General features: G+C 49.9%; 1 protein-coding gene across 9 annotated transcripts in view; it reads left to right on the top strand.

The window, feature by feature from the left end:
- SMTN (smoothelin) overlaps nt 1–15,947 on the top strand; it is a 76,301-nt gene that overhangs the window by 17,498 nt on the left and 42,856 nt on the right. The window contains exon 1 of one of the 9 annotated variants that reach the window (XM_042442006.1): nt 13,126–13,158. The exons of 6 other annotated variants lie outside the window; for them this stretch is intronic. The gene's annotated coding sequence lies outside the window, so the exon portion shown is untranslated. Of the gene's footprint in view, nt 1–13,125; nt 13,159–14,742; nt 14,798–14,824; nt 15,638–15,947 lie in introns of those variants that run through there. 2 more of the 9 variants (XM_042442004.1, XM_042442005.1) reach the window with 2 other exon arrangements.

The raw sequence follows: 15,947 nt of genomic DNA on the forward strand, positions 1-15,947 counted from the left end.
ATAGATGCAAGCCTTCCAACCGTCCCAGTTTGGCAGGAGAGTCCCAATTCAAACGATCTCCCCCCACTTTGTCGGCTGCTTTTTAAAAGGTCCTGGTTTTGCTCTCTTCCTCTCCATTTCCTCCTTGGTCCTCAGCTTTCTTCGGTTGCCGCAAGCCGGCTTCAGAGTGCAAAAGTAGTCTGCGCTCCATGAACTCTGCAAGAGGGGAGAGGCGAGGCGGTCCCTGGGCTACCTGGGTCCATGGCAGCTTTCATGGCCCCCTGGATGTTGTGTCCCCTCTGCTTGAGAGGCCATTTTGGTGAGGCGTTGAAGTCACATCTAGGTTTCATAGCAGATTTTCAAGGGGCTGTCCAAGGTGCTGAACCCACTGGGGGTTAGGGTCTTTCCCTTTTAAAGAGCTCTTTGGGCTTTGGTGGTGTCAACAGTCCCCAAGTCGATCCCAACTCCTGGCGACCATCTGGAGGAGATCTCTCCAAGGCCCCTGTCCTCCACTGCTCCGCTCAGGTCCTGCAGGTTGCGGCCTGCCACCTTCCTGAGCAAGTCTAACTATCTAGTGTGGGGCTTTCCTCTCTTTCTACTACTTCCTACTTTTCCTAGTCTTATTCTTATCTTTTCCAGTGAGTTGAGCCTTCTCATGATGTGTCCAAATTACAAGAGCCTCAATGTAGTCTTCCTGTCTTCGAGGCTTGGTGTGTTCAGGGACCCCTTTGTTTGTCTTTGTAGCCATGCTCAGTGTCCTCAGCACTCTCCTATGCCACCCCACCTCTAAGGAATTGCTTTCCTTCTTCTTCTTCTTCTTCTCTTTCCTCACTGGCCAGCTCTGCCATCCTTGCTTGGTGATGGGAATTGGGGCTAAGGAGGGTCAATAATACAAGGAGCCAGCAGATGGCGCCTTTGGCTTGCTTAAGAAAGCAAAGGCAGCCCAACCTGTCTGTGGATGAGTCTCTTTTAGCAGTTTTGCAACCTCTTCTGATTTGGGGGAAAGCAATGTTTTTGGCCCGCAGAAATCCCAGTGCAGAAAATTTGCCCCTGGTATTCCTTGCATTTGTTCATCCCTGGTGTACTAAACAGTGTTTTAATTATTGGAGGATGGAAGGCACCCTGCACATGCTTGGCTGTACTCCGGCCTTCTATATCCAATCTGTTCAGTCTGCTGGGGTATAGGTTCCTTTGTGGGGCATGGCCACTTTGGGGTGGAGGAATGAGCATTTGGGAAATCCAGAGGCTTTGAGAGGTGGGCTCTTGGTCCTCTGACTTTTTGAAGTTGTGCAGCACCCCAAACAGAGGTGAGATGCAGGTCAGGGAAGCCTAAATCCCATCAGTCTCCCCTTTTCCCTGTGAGGGCAAATTTGGTAAGCCTTCTCCCCATCCCGGTTTGAGAATTCCTTCCATTTGCCAGTTCCCATTTCCTTTCCCAACTACCCCTGCTTCAGCCCCAAGGAGCCATCTTGCAATGGAAGGCAGGCGGGGTTTCAAGGTTGTTGTGGGATGTTGGCTCTCCCCTTCAGCACTGTTCTTTTTTGGAGGCTTCATGGATGACCCTCAAGGGCCAGAAAGGGAGGGCAAAGATTTATCTCGATGGTGGGGAGAAGATCCAGAAACAAGGCCAGAAAAGCCAGGATGGATGAGATGTCCCGGCTGCGGTCTTCATGCCCTGACAAATGACTCTTTTCCTTTCTGTCAAACTTGGCAAGGCCTGGGATGTGTTCCCAGCTGTTAAGCAACTGGCTGCTGGGAGGGATTGACTGACGTTTTCATGGACGCTAATGGCTGGAACATACTTGGTGAATGGCTCATGAGGGTTGCTGGCTACCACCGATCAGAAAAGCAGAGGTCTGTTTGCCTCTGGAGGAACAGCTGGTTAGGCTGAATGGACACTGCATTGCTTGAATCGACATAGGAACAACAGGCCTATGTCTCTTGCTGTATGCCTTTATGGCGACCCTAAGGTGAACCTATCCTGGGGGTTTCTTGGCAAGTTTCTTCAGAGGAGGTTTACCACTGCCTTCCCCTGAGGCTGAGAGAGTGGCCCTTGCCCAAGGTCATCCAGTGGGTTTCTTTGTGAGCGGAGAATCTCCAGAGTCAGAGACTAATGCCCAGACCACTACACCACAATGTCACTACACAAAATAATCAATGGACACAAATTGATGCTCAGCATATTTGGAAAGGAATCAAATCGTTCAGCCACCCAGGGTTGCTCTGTTCAGGAATGGCTTCTCTGAGCCAAGCTACAAAAGAATCTCAAAGGTAGGCCCAACTTAAAACAACCAAAGTACAACTTAGCAGGATGTTCAGTTTCACTACCCAAGGCCTGAATCAAGAGAATGGCTTCCCCCCCTCTTACTACTGAGGTTCCTTAGTTTACCAAGCCTAGGATGTTTACTATGGTGGATGATAGTTGCCATGTCAGTGGGGCAAGAAATCCCATCTGGCTTTTAAAGGAGGCATTGAACCTAAAGACGCCATTGGACTACAATCCCCACCATCCGCTACCATCAGCCACTCTGGCCAGGGCTGATGGGTGTTGCAGTCAAAAACATCTAAAGGACCACCGCTGCCGGACTCTACTTTGCATGAGCAAATGAAACCACAAGGAACAGCTTCTCCCCAGTCCAAAGCTAGTACTAGTCTTGAACCGAGAAGACCCACTAAGCCAATGGGATTCAATGGATCTCTTTGGCCAGTAATGGATTCAGTGGATCTATTTGGCCAGGGACTAAGCCTCAAGATTCCAGGTGCAATGGGTCAAGAGAGGATTTTGACAAGGCATGGTGTGAGAAATGGGAGAAGACAGAGGAGAGGAGGTGAGTCACTTGAAGGGATCCAATCCCTCGTGTTTTTCTCTCGGTGGCATTTCAGTGGGTAAAGAGACCTCCCAGGCGGCCTTCCGGCTCCAGAGGGCATGAAGAAGGGGGGTCGACAGGTACAAACATGTGCCAGTGACGCACAGAGGCCTACGTGACTCAGCATGTGAGGCAGCCGGGATGCAGGATGTGAGCCAGAGTCAAGCATCTCCCGTGACTGCATGCCAGGGATGCCACATGACCTCATGCTCCCATCAGGATTGGGTCCTTTGCTGAGCCAGCCATGCGCACGTCCAGAGAGATATGCTCCGGAAGCCTATACGCCCCGCCGGGAGCTCAGGAAGCCAGGGAGGCCTGGGAACCCTGATAAGAGCCACACTTCCTTGAAAAAAATGGAGGCAAGGAAGTAATATCACAGCCTTGTTCTGGGATGCAGGAAAGGCACTCTGCACACGCTCAAGAAACAGAGAGACTTAGCACCGCCAAAGGGTATAGGGAGACACATGCAAGAGACGAGGAGGCCAGACTGAGCCAACAAAACCCTTCTCTGAGTGACATCAAACGTCTCTCATGGGCTTCATCTGCATGGCAGAAATAATCTGGTTTGACAGTATTTTAACAGCCATTGCTCCATGTTGTGGCACCTCTGACTGGCAACTGAATCTGATTCCAGTCATGGCAATGGGACTGTAGATCCCATGGCAGCAGGGCAGGGAATCCACTCCAGATTTCAGTCCGGCCAAGAGGTGTCTCAGCCTTTGAAGTTTGGACTCAATGCTGCACTGAAATGGGAGCCATTGTCCCCCACTGCAGGCTGGTGTGCAGGAGTGCTGCCTGGTCTCCTTTGACCCTCCCTGTAAGTTTCTGTTCTGTTTTGTTTGTGAGTCACTCCAGGAGCCAAGGAAGGAGGCCTGAGCAAGAAGTGGGTTGTGAGTCAGGCCTGGGAAATGGAGCAGCCAGGAGGGTGAGAGGGATGGCCGCCTGAGGTCAACAGGACAAGGCGCAGCTCCGCTGGGTCAACTCAGTGAGGCCGGAGAGAACTTTGCAGTGGCTGCAGCCGGAGAAAAGCCCACCATATTTGGGAAATGCCCAATTTGTTGGGTCCTATAGGTGGGCAAAATTTCAGGGCCATGGCCCTCGGAGGACTGCACAAACGGCCAAAAACTGAAAGCAACTGGAAGTGGCTGGAAGTTAGTTCTGAAAAATGGGTATTATTTCATGTCATCTGTTATTTAAAAGGCAACGTGCCTCTCCTGGAGACTTTGAGGAGAGGCACATCTTGTCTTTTTCCTTCCAGCAGAAAATGTGTGGTCTGGGGAGTCTGAGGACCACAAAAACCAGGCTTGGGGCCATATATCCACGGGAAGAGGCGGGTGAGAAATAATAATAGTAGTAATAATAATAATAATAATAATAATAATAATAATAATAAGTGGCCCACCCTAATAAGAAAAGGATTTTCAAATAGTGGAAACTGCTTCACGTCATGGAACAGCCCAAGGTGACTTTGCATGCTTTCAAGGTAGGCTATCTAAAATCTTCTGAACAGGAGCAGGGAAGAGCTGGCAGCCAGTGGCTTGCACTCTGCATGTGCTTTGAGGCACTTTCTCCTCTCACATGGGTCACCCTCTGTTCAGGCCAAGAAGAGGCAAAATGGAAGCCGGGCTCTGCAACTCTTGGCTTTCCCCCAGCCAAGCCATCTGCCCTGCTTTTGACATTGTCTTTCAGGCCCGGCCTGCAAAGAATCTCTTTACAAGTGACGGCAGCTGCCAAGTTGCAAGAGAGAGCCAAACTCCAATCCTCCCGAGGAGGAAATAGATCTCCTAAAGACTGGGAAAAAAAGACGAGACAGCTGGATTCACTCAATGAACATAAACAAGGATATTGAAGTGACTCAAATGACTTTGTCATTTCGCTGGAGCACGCTGCCTTGAACACATCTCTTGACTCGCCAACCGGCTGGAAGGTGTGTGGTTTCCTAGATATTTTGAGCCTGTGTTAAAAGAGCTTGGAGAAGTTCATCTGGGGGGACTATAACTCCCGAAACCCTCTTGGGAGCAAGAGCGCAGCATATGTGCCAGCTGGAGGGGATTGGGGGAGCTGTCATCCCCAAAAGTAACTTTCCCGAACTTTGTGCAGTCTTCCTTAGGGACCGAGGTTTGATGCTTGGAATAACCGCACGCCAGAGTCAGCAGGTGAAATGGCTCTCCCTTTGATTCTGAGACATAACAACAGGTCAAATCATGCATGAGATCTCCAGGAAGAATTCGGATGAACAGTAACTGACTTGTTGAAGAGGAGAGTGAAACCACCCTCTCGCCCTCCCCAGATCCCTGACTTTGGAACCAGCGCGTGTTTGGAAACTCAAGACTTTTTTCATCCTCTCGCCCACAAGAATAGCTGGAGGAGCAGTTCCAAAATCCCCCTCTCCGGCACAAAATGTTTCTGTTTAACGCAAGACGAAAAAAGATGTTTTGCTCCAGACTTGCAGTATAATCAGGAAATTCCAAGAGAACTTCTAAGCCCTTTTCAGCTTGACACAAAGGAGGGTTGCGAAGCAGAGCCTTGCCGGAGGAACTTGCAGGGAGAAAGAAAGAACGAAAGAAAGAAAGAATACTAAAAGGCCCTACTTCGCCTTCTTATGGCGTTTCCAAGGGTGGGCATTTGCGCCCTCTAAAGTACAGCTGTTCTTGGCTGGGCTGAGGCTGGTTTTCTCTAAATGATGCCACTGAAATCACAAGAGACTAGGCATGGTGCCTGGAGGATTCAGAATACCCAAAGTCTGGGTTGTCACAGGCCCTGAGATTCTAGGGTTAAAGCCTGAGACATGGGTTGACCCCTTGTGATAGCATACGACTTGGACGTATGTGGTGTCACAGGGAGGGTGTCACAGGGAGGGTGTCACAAGGATCAACGTCCGGTGATCATTCAGCATGATACCATAAGCATCAACGTCAGCGGCATAGAGTATATCGTTCAGAGCCAAAGCACCAGGTCTAACAAATGAGAAATACACACACACGTTTCATGACAGTGTTCTCTCCCTGAGATTTCCCCCAGTGGAAAAAGGGGCTAGGGCTTGAGACTTAAAGCCAGGCCTTAGCTCTCTGCCACCTGCTGTCCTTTCCTTGACAGGCAAGATGGCAGTGGCTGTGGTCAATGGGCCCACTTTGAACATACTGGCACATGGAAGGTCTGCTGCAGTTCAGCTGCTTTATTCTCCCTGCCTGCCTTGAACCCTTGCTCATCCTCTTGGGCTTGGCTCAGGCGGCAGGTGAGTTTGGGTTGGATTTTATTTCCCGCTGACACAAGTACTGGGGCTTTTGGGTGGAATGATATTACCTCCTAACTTTCCGAGCCGAGAGGCCGACAGCTCCTAGAACCTGTCAGATTCCTCCGGGGCACACTCGCTCTCCTGAGCCAAAGTACGCAAGGTTTCAACTTGTGCCATTTTTTAAAAAATAGACCCTCGTAAATTTTTGGCAGCTCCCCATTCCCATTCTTTCTTAGATAAATAGAAACATCTCAAAGATCCTCTCTTCGCCGGGCCTCTCTTCTGTTGCTTTCTTCTTAGGAAAACTAAATTTAGCCAAACTCTGCCCAGCGCATGCAAACAGCGGGCACCTTTTAATCCCATTTGGTGTGAAGTTCTGCCCAGGCTGAAAATGCTCTTGACCCTGAAGAAATATTAACAGAGCCCAGAGGAGACCTCGGGTGCCCGGCGAATTACAGAGCTGTGAGCAATCCACCCGCTGAGGTCTGGCTCGTGGAAAGGTCACCCTCGCTTGCCAAAACCAAGGAAGATTGCTTTTTTTGGTAGAATTTGCAAGCTTCAGGACTGTGGGGGGAATGGAAGAGGGGAAGATGTGGATGGGCACTATGCAGCCTGAGAGGAGGAGGCAGAGGGGCTGGAGAGATAAGCCTTGCAAATGTTCGAGGGGGCAGACGCTTGATGGATGGAAATTAGTCATATTTGAAAAATGAGGATGTTTTCATGTGCATGTGGGGGTGGGGACTTATCTCCAATGAGTAAGAAAAATGGTAAGATGTCTGTTGGATCTGCTGCAGCTCTCCTTCTTCATCAGAGACAATCCTTGGTTTGGGGGGACTTAGGTTTCTGCTAACCTGTGCTGCCCTAGCAAATACATTGGCCAGAAACCTATGGTTGGTCCCAAGTAGCATAGGCCCATGGAATCAATGGGATTTCTCTCTGTAGGGAGCCTTTGAAGAGAAAACTATTTTTGAATATCTTTTTTGTGGCAGGGTACAGCAGGGGTTTGTGGCCCTCCAAGATTTCCTGGGGGACTGATGCATGCCCTCCAACTCTCACGATTTGGCAGGGAGAGTCCCAATAAATCCTCTGCCTTCCTGTTTTTTCTGCTGCTTTTAAAATGTCCCAGTTTCTCTCTCCTCCTTCCGCTTCCCCCCCCCCTTTTCCTAAGCTTGCTGCAAACAAAGCTTAAAGTGCAGAATAGTTTGCACTCAGTTAGAGAAGGGGAAGAGAAGGGGAAGGGATGGCATCTCGCCCTTCCCAGTAGGCTCAGGCAAAAGCAAACTGATGCAGGCTCTCCTTACTTCTCTGTTCTTCCTCTTTAATACCATTTGCCATCTTGACTACACTCCGATGTAGCGTGGTTGCAACATGTCCCTGTTTTCATCTGTGAAACGGTGGAAGGTCTGCGCATACACAATGGTGCCGCATGCACAACCCTGCTTCTGTGACCTTGGACTGAATGCAGACTGAGAATCAGATAAAGATATCCATCACTTTTATAGGGGAACGTAAGCACGCATAAGACACCCACAGGTTTCTGGCCAATTTGTCAGCCTGAATCAGTCTTCCAAGATGAGGGCATCTCTGAAGCAGGTCCTCTTTTGGGTCTCCACATGACGTTCTGCTCCCAGTGGTGGCACAGAGCAGATCTTGACAACTGGGTTGGTATATCTGTGGCACTCCCTTCCCTAGCTCTTGACAAAGAAATGGGGAGGAAGAATCTTGTTGGCATCTTTAGCACAGCAGTCCTAGAGACAAATTCTCAGATATCTTGGTCTCCAATGTTTCTGAACATTTAATCAACAATGAATAAATCACTCTGCAGAAATAGAACATGCTTTGCAACAAGGTTATTTTTTTGTTCTTCCTCCCTGTTCTGAAATTGCTTGGATGGAACTCCAAGTGCCAAAGTGGCATGACCGTTGGGTATTATCACTCTGTGTCTCAGCTCTTTCTTTTAATCATTAACATCATTCAAATGATGGGAGTGCATGCCTCTTCTTCTGCCATGGCTACAACAAAGCTTTGGATAGCCTTCTCACTGGGCTCCGGCAAGGCAGATATGGACCACCTTCTCTTTGGTGACACATGCTTTTCAGCAGATTTCCTCAACTTGGGGCCTTCTGGATGAGTTGGGCTATGATTCCCATAATCTCTATAGGCCTGGTGGCTGGGGATGATGTGGCTTGTATGCCACTTTTGTCACTATTCACTGATTTGGGGGAACACCTCCATGTAAAACACTGCCACTCAGCACCCGACTGTGGGCCATAGCTCTTCTCACTGGGGAGCTTTGAGGGCTGGTTGCTTAGGGGAAAGGTTGGCTCACTTGCTGGGTGGCTTCCATTTATGGTTCTTTTTAATGGTTTAACAGCTTTCAGTCTGGACCAATAGTTTTATCATGGCTGGTGTCCCTCTTAGGAACTGAGGATGTCATAAAGCAGCGCACAATTGTGGAGTTCTGAATTGCGGTACTGTGCAACATGTGCATTCCCAGGAGGGGAGGGGAGATGTCGCTGCGCCAATAGGACCCTTGTGTGAGTGCAGCCAGCCATGTGGCTGTTGCACAACTGTTGTGACACACACTAGGAGGGCACTTTGCCGGACAAGCTGCTCTGGAGCGATAGCAACACAAGGAAAGGGGGAGGGCAATGGTGCCTCAATATGGGGTGCTAGAAAGTCTGGGGTGCCTTACACCCAGCTAGACAGATATTCTCACCTTTTGTGGCGCCTTGTTGTGTGCCCTCTTGCACAACAGGACATCTTGTGTTTTGCCAAACTGCAAAACCCAGGATTTTACGGGCAGTCAAAGTGGCATCAAAGGGAAGTGGGGAATCCAATTCATGCCTCCTCCATAATGATGAGTTCAGGGAGATGGGTGAGGCAGAATTGTTGCACCCATCAGCAAAACATCTTGAGCTAGCCCTGGCAAGTGTGTTGATGCCCAAGGCTTCATGTGAACAAGGGTGGTTTTTTTTTTGGGGGGGGGGGAGAAATCCCAATAAAAAGGCAAAGGATTATTAAATCAGGAGTAAGACATTTCTAATGTCCTGGTGTCTCTCTCCTCCTGCTGCTTTCCTTTTTGTCCTCAGCTTACCTCTGTTGCTGCAAACTGAGCTCAGAGTGCCAAAGTCATTTGTACTGAGTTCATCCAGGAGTGAGGAGAGGAAGGGGCAGGACCAGGTCCTTCCCAAGAGGCTCAGGCAAAAGCAAACTGTTGCACCCACTCTCCCCTTCGATTCTCTTCCTCATGCAAGATGTTTGCCCTCTTGACCAAACTCTGAGGTTGCTTGGCCACACATTTTCATCTGTGGGTATTATAGGACTTGGTTGTGCAGCTGAGGCAGCAGCCTCATCCATGCAAACATGTATGTTTCCAAAGTGTCCTCCGTTTTCCATCCTGGATCTCTACCAGCGTTCAGGCCGCAGGGACTGGTGGTCTGGGCAGGCTTTGCCGAAAGGCCATTTTGTTCCACTTCCCAGCTGTTGGAGAGTTTTGATGTGACCCCATTGATTTCTCAGGCTCAGCCAGAACTCTGCCATATTCATGCCCTCCTTGCCAGCTTCCCGCTGGTTCCCACCTTGTCCAGACCCAGTGCTAGAAAAGTGATGGTTTTTCCTTGTGCTGGGGGCTTGGCAGAGGGGAAAAGATGGAAAGGAGCCTTGCTTGTTTAAAGAGGAAAGTTGTTTCCACTGGAATGAAAAACAAAACCGAAAGACATCATGGAAATCTTGGTCCCCTGGGCTTCTTTCAGCACAAACTCCCCAAATGTGGGTGTAAACTTGGCTAGCTAGCAGAGTCAGCTTGTAACTGTTTCGAGACAGGTTCGGGTGCTGGTACCACCATTGGGAACAGAGGCTGAGCAGTTTTTTTGGGGGGGGGGGAACTACCATTCCTAGACCTCCTGGTTTGGAACTAAAGGTTGATTCAAGTAGGATTGAAAGCCATTGCTGACTATCAAGGTCTTGGTCTGTCTAGTTTAATGCCACCAACTAGTGGGACCTTCTGGAGTGGCATGGAGATGGCAGGGATTGATGTCCAGACCTTCTGCAGGCCAAACATCTGCTCTGCCACTGAGCTAAGGAGGATCTTGCTTTTCTGTTGCTAAACAGAATGCATTTGGAGAGGTGTTTCAGGAAGCAGGAAATGGCAAAGCTATGAATCTATGATACACACGGCGTTGGCACTATGATGCCACCTTAACTGCCATATTGCCACCTTGGGATTTTTAGTTTCTTGAAGGGCTTATAATTCATTTCCAGAGTGCTCAAGTGCTGGAGTTCAGCAGAGTGTAGTGAGAGATTCTAAGGCTCTCCCCAAACTATGAATCCCAGGATTCCTTAGGATGATGCCCTCTAGCCTCTCCTACTGCCTGTTCCTGATCTATGTCTTCACTTTTAAGGCAGTGCCCATGCCCAAGGAGTCTTCCTCTTGAGAGCTAGAGAAGACGGCCCAGAGCCTGAGATCTTGCAACCTTCCTTGGAGTAGGGCTGGGCATGCTTGGTGGGTGACTAGCACTGGCTGGAACTGGCATTCTGGGGGAGGGAGGGGATGAATGAGATGCCAGTGCCAGGGCTCAGGTTCAATGCCTTGCTCCTTGGCAGAGGTCTTGGAGTCCCAACTGAGGGAGTGCAAAGCTGGAGAGCAGATGGGAGCAAAAACCTGGCAACTCACGAGTCTCCCAGCCCTGTCTGTGTTTACTTGTACTAAAAGTGGAAACCTAGCCCTTATTTTGGATATCAGACGTACCTTTGGCTGAAGACTTTCAGCTGGATGCTTTATTATTGTGGGATATGAAGTTTTTCTTTTCTAGTTGGTCTCAAGGGTGTCTGAAGGCACTGAAACCCAGAGCCTGCCTTGAGGCAGGCTGTGGAAGAAAAACCAAATGCCATCTTTTTATTGTGGCCGTCAGTGACAGATGCTTGTGCTGCCAGCTAGTGACCCACATTGACTGGTTTTACCCCAGTTTAACAGACAAGGGTTACCCCAAGGAGTCCTGGACATGGTAGTATTGTTCCGATGATACACCAAAGAAAGAGGGTCATTTTCTTTGGCCCTGATGGAGAGGTGGGGAATGGGCAGTCTGTAGGCCTTATGTGTCCCCATGTGTCATTTTTGTCACCTTCAAAGAAGAAAGGCAAGGATTCAATGGGTTTACTCCAGTCAGGACTAGCAACACAACTGGATGTTCCTTTAGTGTTCAATGCTAGATCCTGACTCTTCAGGGTCTTGTATTGTTCCTTCCTAGTTGCTCTTTCTTTCTTTTTTTTTAATTTTTTTATTTTAACCAATATATAAACACTTACATATTTCATGTCATTTATAACAAACATAACCCTCCCTTTCCCCCCCTCTTCCCCTCCCCCCCATACCCGATATAAATACATTTCTCTCTCTCCACTTCATTCTTCATAGTACATTAACAGACATAAACCTGAGTACTTTCTCTTTCCCTTCATCTTTATCTTTCCCTAGTTGCTCTTTCAAGTCCTTGTCTTCTTCTGATTTCTTGACTTTGGCCTCCATTTTGATTCACGGCTGGACCAACATGGACAACCAGAGCCTGTCCTGAGTTCTTTCTGCAGCTCTGGAGTTATATCTACACTGCAAATGTATCCTGGTTTTCATGCCTTTTAACCAGCCTGGCTTCCTTGCATAGAAGGCGGTGGGGAGATGGGTGCAGCGACTCCTGCCTTTGAGATCTTTGCTGTTTTCCGTGCATCAGACTACATTCCTAAGTTTAAATGAGAAAAGGGAAAGAGTCATAAGGAACAGACAATGGTATGCTGCCATTTTGAACATCGGACGTTGCATAGTTGGGAAATGTGAAGTGGGCTGGGGGGGGCAGTCCAAACCCTAGAGCTCACAAGCAAGAAGGAAACAAAAAAGGGATTCATGTTGCCGTTGTTCAGACAAAACGAACTGCTGACTAGCGAAGCAAACAAGCAAACATACACAGTGTTCCCATCGCAAGACCAAGAACTGCGACTGCAGTAGATAAATCATGAAGAAGAATTCCCAAGTAGCAGGAGCAGCAACGGTCTTGGGCCCTGGATGGAGTGTGCAAACGTCACAATAACAGGTGTGTAATGCTGCAAGATTTGTAGCAAGCCATGGCATGGTCTGGAGGTTATCAGATGACGAGCATTTGCCCATAGGTTTCAGGGTTGGGATGTGCATCCTCCCCCCCTCCCACCTCTGGTTACCTGGCTTGGTATTTGGCCATAGATAAAGTTCAGGTGTCAGAAATGTGTGCAATAAAGCTCAGGTGTAAAGGTCACTTCAGATTTTGGGAGACGGGGATCATCGCTTGCTCCCACCTGCAGCGGAGGCCTTGGTTTGGAGGTGAGGCAGAAACCTTGCTCAGCCTCAAGGCTATGAGGACCTGCACTGTTCCTTCACGTCCCACATAAGCAAAGATCAGGGCCAGCTCAAGAGGTTTCAACACTCCAGGTGAAGACACCCTGTCTCTTCCATGCAAAGAAAATGGCCTCTGTCTATCTGTCTCTCTTTTGCATTGTATCTCAGGAGCTGTGAAAATGTGCCTTTGGGCATGCATAGTCTAATCCACACTGCAGTTTGACACCACTTTAAGTCCTATAGCTCCATCCTATGGCATCCTAGGACCTATAGCTTTACAAGGTCTTTTGCCTGCTCTGCCAAAGAGGGTTGGTGCCTCGCAAAAGTCCCAGGATGGCTTCTGTGTTAGGGGTTTTGAATCTGCTCCGGCTTTTTGTTGACAATTCTGAAGATGCTTTCCAAAATTGATCCTGGGGAGGCTGGGATCGCCGCCTGGAACAGTGCAATGACAGTTTGGACTAGAACCCAGAACTGATGTTCCTACCACCGCCACACATCTCCTGGATGGTATCAGGCCCTTTCCCCTGGAGGCAGGCGCCTTCCTGCTACAAGGCCGGCCACTATCTCTGCAAAACAGACTCTCTGGGGAGGGGTGTCTCTGTCAACAACTCTGGGCTCATTATCTGATGGTTCCACAATGGATGCTCCTCTCCCACTGAGAAAAAGAGAGAGACCCTGTTTGCATAAGGGAGCGGCACAAGACTGGTACTGGGCAGGTGAGAGACAGCAGGATTTGCATCCTGTGCCCAAAGCAGAGGATGGGTGAGGGGCATGAACTAGCCAACTGAGATAGCCAGGGTTTTGGAAACCCTGAAATCCACACTCAACGTAGAGGTTTGTGAGCATCCCTAGAGTGGAAAATCTGGTGGGATTCCCTCCATTGCTCCCGCCAATGAACCAGAGGGGCACCATCTGCTCTCTTATAGAATCATAGAATCATAGAGTTGGAAGAGACCACAAGGGCCATCGAGTCCAACCCCCTGCCATGCAGGAAATCCAAATCAAAGCATCCCCGACAGATGGCCATCCCAGAATGACTGAAAGCTTGGTGTCCATTTCCATCTCGCTATCAAGTGGTGCAGCATTTTCAGCGACTCTGTGGAGACCTGGGTTCGATTCCCTGCTTGGGCCTGGAAACCCACTGGGTGAGTGTGGGTGTGTCACACTCAGCCCCAGGAAACCCCACGAGAAGGTCGCTGTACGTTGGAAAAGGCACACAAGAAGGGCGTAAACCATTCTGAGCATGCACATAGTTGGCAAAAGACAGATGGTGCTCTCTGCCCTCCGTTGAAATCCCATTTTCTAGTCTGATCACCTAGCTCCTGGTTTGTTTCTGGCCATAGTATTGGTCACAGCTTCTCAAGGCTTTCTACAACTTGGGCCCTGGTTATTGGAAGGGCCCTCTTCTCCCTGATAAGCCTGTCGGGGTCTTGAGATCTTCTGGAGAGGTTCTTCCATGTCTGGTGGAAGAACATGGGAGAGGACGGGGCCTTCTTGGTGGCGTTTTTCCGGTTGCAAGGGGAGCCCTTTCTTTCCAATGGACCTTTAGCATCTCTTCCTGGGAAAAGGGCTTTGTGTTGTCCATATCTCTTGGTTCTGGGGGGCTAGGTTTCATGTATTATATTTTAATGTATTGTTATGTTGGAATTATCATGTTGTTTAGGGATGGAGGGGATAGTGGGATTTAATTTGATATTTTATGAGTTTTATTATTGTTGTATGCCGCCATGATCCTGTGGGAGAGGCGGGATATAGAAATAAGCATTTATTATGGTTATTATTGTTATGGTGGACTAGAAATCCCGACTTGGGATACAGTAGTGCATCAACACAACGTAACGGGAAAGGTAATGGGTCGGTGATTACTTGGGAATTGACCCCGTGGGAGAATGGTTTATTAAGACTAGTCCCTGAGGTAAATTGCTGAGGTAATTGGGGGATTAGAAAAGAGAGGAGAAATAAAAATGAAAAGAGAAGATTTCCATTAAAACTAAAAAAGAAAAAGAAAGAAATGAAAAGGGAGGAGAAAAAAAGCATCTGTAAAAAGGTCAGGACAAAAGCCCACTTGAAACAACAACTTGGCGAAGTGGGTTCTTCTGAGGTAAAAAGTTGGCTTCTCTATTTCCTTCTCGAACTACGAGTCCCGGCATGCCAAGCAAGGCCGGGGAGGCGGCCCTGAGAGGCGTGGCCGGCCAAATTGAATTGGGCCAATGGCGGCAGGGCAAGCGGCGCCCTCCGGGAACAGAGCACCGCGATTGGCTGGGAAGGAGGCAGGGGGCGGAGCGTCGGGGCGGGAGGGCTGGCTGCTGGCGGGCGGCGGGCTCAGAGCAGGCGAAGCGGACGGAGGAAGAAGAGGTCTGTCCAGGGAAGGCCTCTGGGATCTGGAGGCGCGGGCCGGGAGGGGGAGAGGGCGCCATCCGCAGGGACCCAGGGCTGCCCTTGGACCCCGCTTTCATGCCAGGGAACACTGGGAGCTGTAGTTTGCCTCGGCCCCAGAGCTCCCCGACCAGAGAGAGCTCCGGGAAGCAGCCACGCATCCCAGGATCCCAGACGGAGCCCTGGCCGGGGGGGGGGGGGGGGACAAGGTGCAGACTGGCTCCTCCCCAAACTCCCGATCCCAGCATTCCCTGGCTCTCTCGAGCCCTGGCCCTGAAAGCGGTCTCCAGGGGAGAGGCAGGCTGCGAGGGTCCAAGTGGGATTGCAGAGAGGAGAGCAGCTTCCCTGGGACCCTTTGGGTTCCTCCTCCTTGGCACTGATGCCCAAAGTCTGGCCTTCTAAGTCTTTGGAACTCCAGCTCCCAGAATCCCTGACCATTGGCTAAGGTGACTGAGGCTCTGGGGAGCTGAAGTCCCAAACCCTTGGAAGACCAAAGGTTGGGACCCGCTGCTAGAGGGCCGCCATCCAAGACAGAGACAAACCAGAAGGGGAGAAGGGGTTCCAGAGGCCCAGCAAGGCTGACCAACTGGGAGATGGCAGTCCACACTATCGAAGGGCCCAAAGCTCCCAGACCCTCCCCTCTCTCCTGGCCCTTCTTTTGTGGTCTGGATCCAGCAGGAGCCCCAAAGCAGACAGACATTCCAGAGCCAAGGAGTCATCAACTCTGGGGAAAGGAACCTTTGGGAAGTGGCTCTTTGGATCTTCTCAACCGCCCTGTGGGGCAATCTGAACCCAGAGCTTGGGACTGAGTTATGAGAAGTGAGTGGCAAAGTGGGCACCGCCAGCCCCATTTCCTTGACCCACAGAGGATGGAGTCCCACAGCCCTGTGTCCGTTCAGTCCTTATGAGACTGACAGTAGCCAAGGGGGTGTGTCAGGCTCATGCTTTCTGCTGAGGGACGGTGGCACTGCGCAGTTGTGTGCCTCTCTGGTGGCAAACCCCTCCAGATCTTTGCGGCACATGAAGTGGGTCCACCTTGATGAGCGCTGGAGTTTTGTTGCCCAACTCGTGAGGGGCTCAGACAGCTTCCCATGCCATTTGGATCGAGTCATGTCTCCTGGCATTCGTC

This window comes from Sceloporus undulatus, chromosome 10 (assembly GCF_019175285.1).
Source record: "Sceloporus undulatus isolate JIND9_A2432 ecotype Alabama chromosome 10, SceUnd_v1.1, whole genome shotgun sequence".
NCBI lineage: Eukaryota > Metazoa > Chordata > Lepidosauria > Squamata > Phrynosomatidae > Sceloporus > Sceloporus undulatus.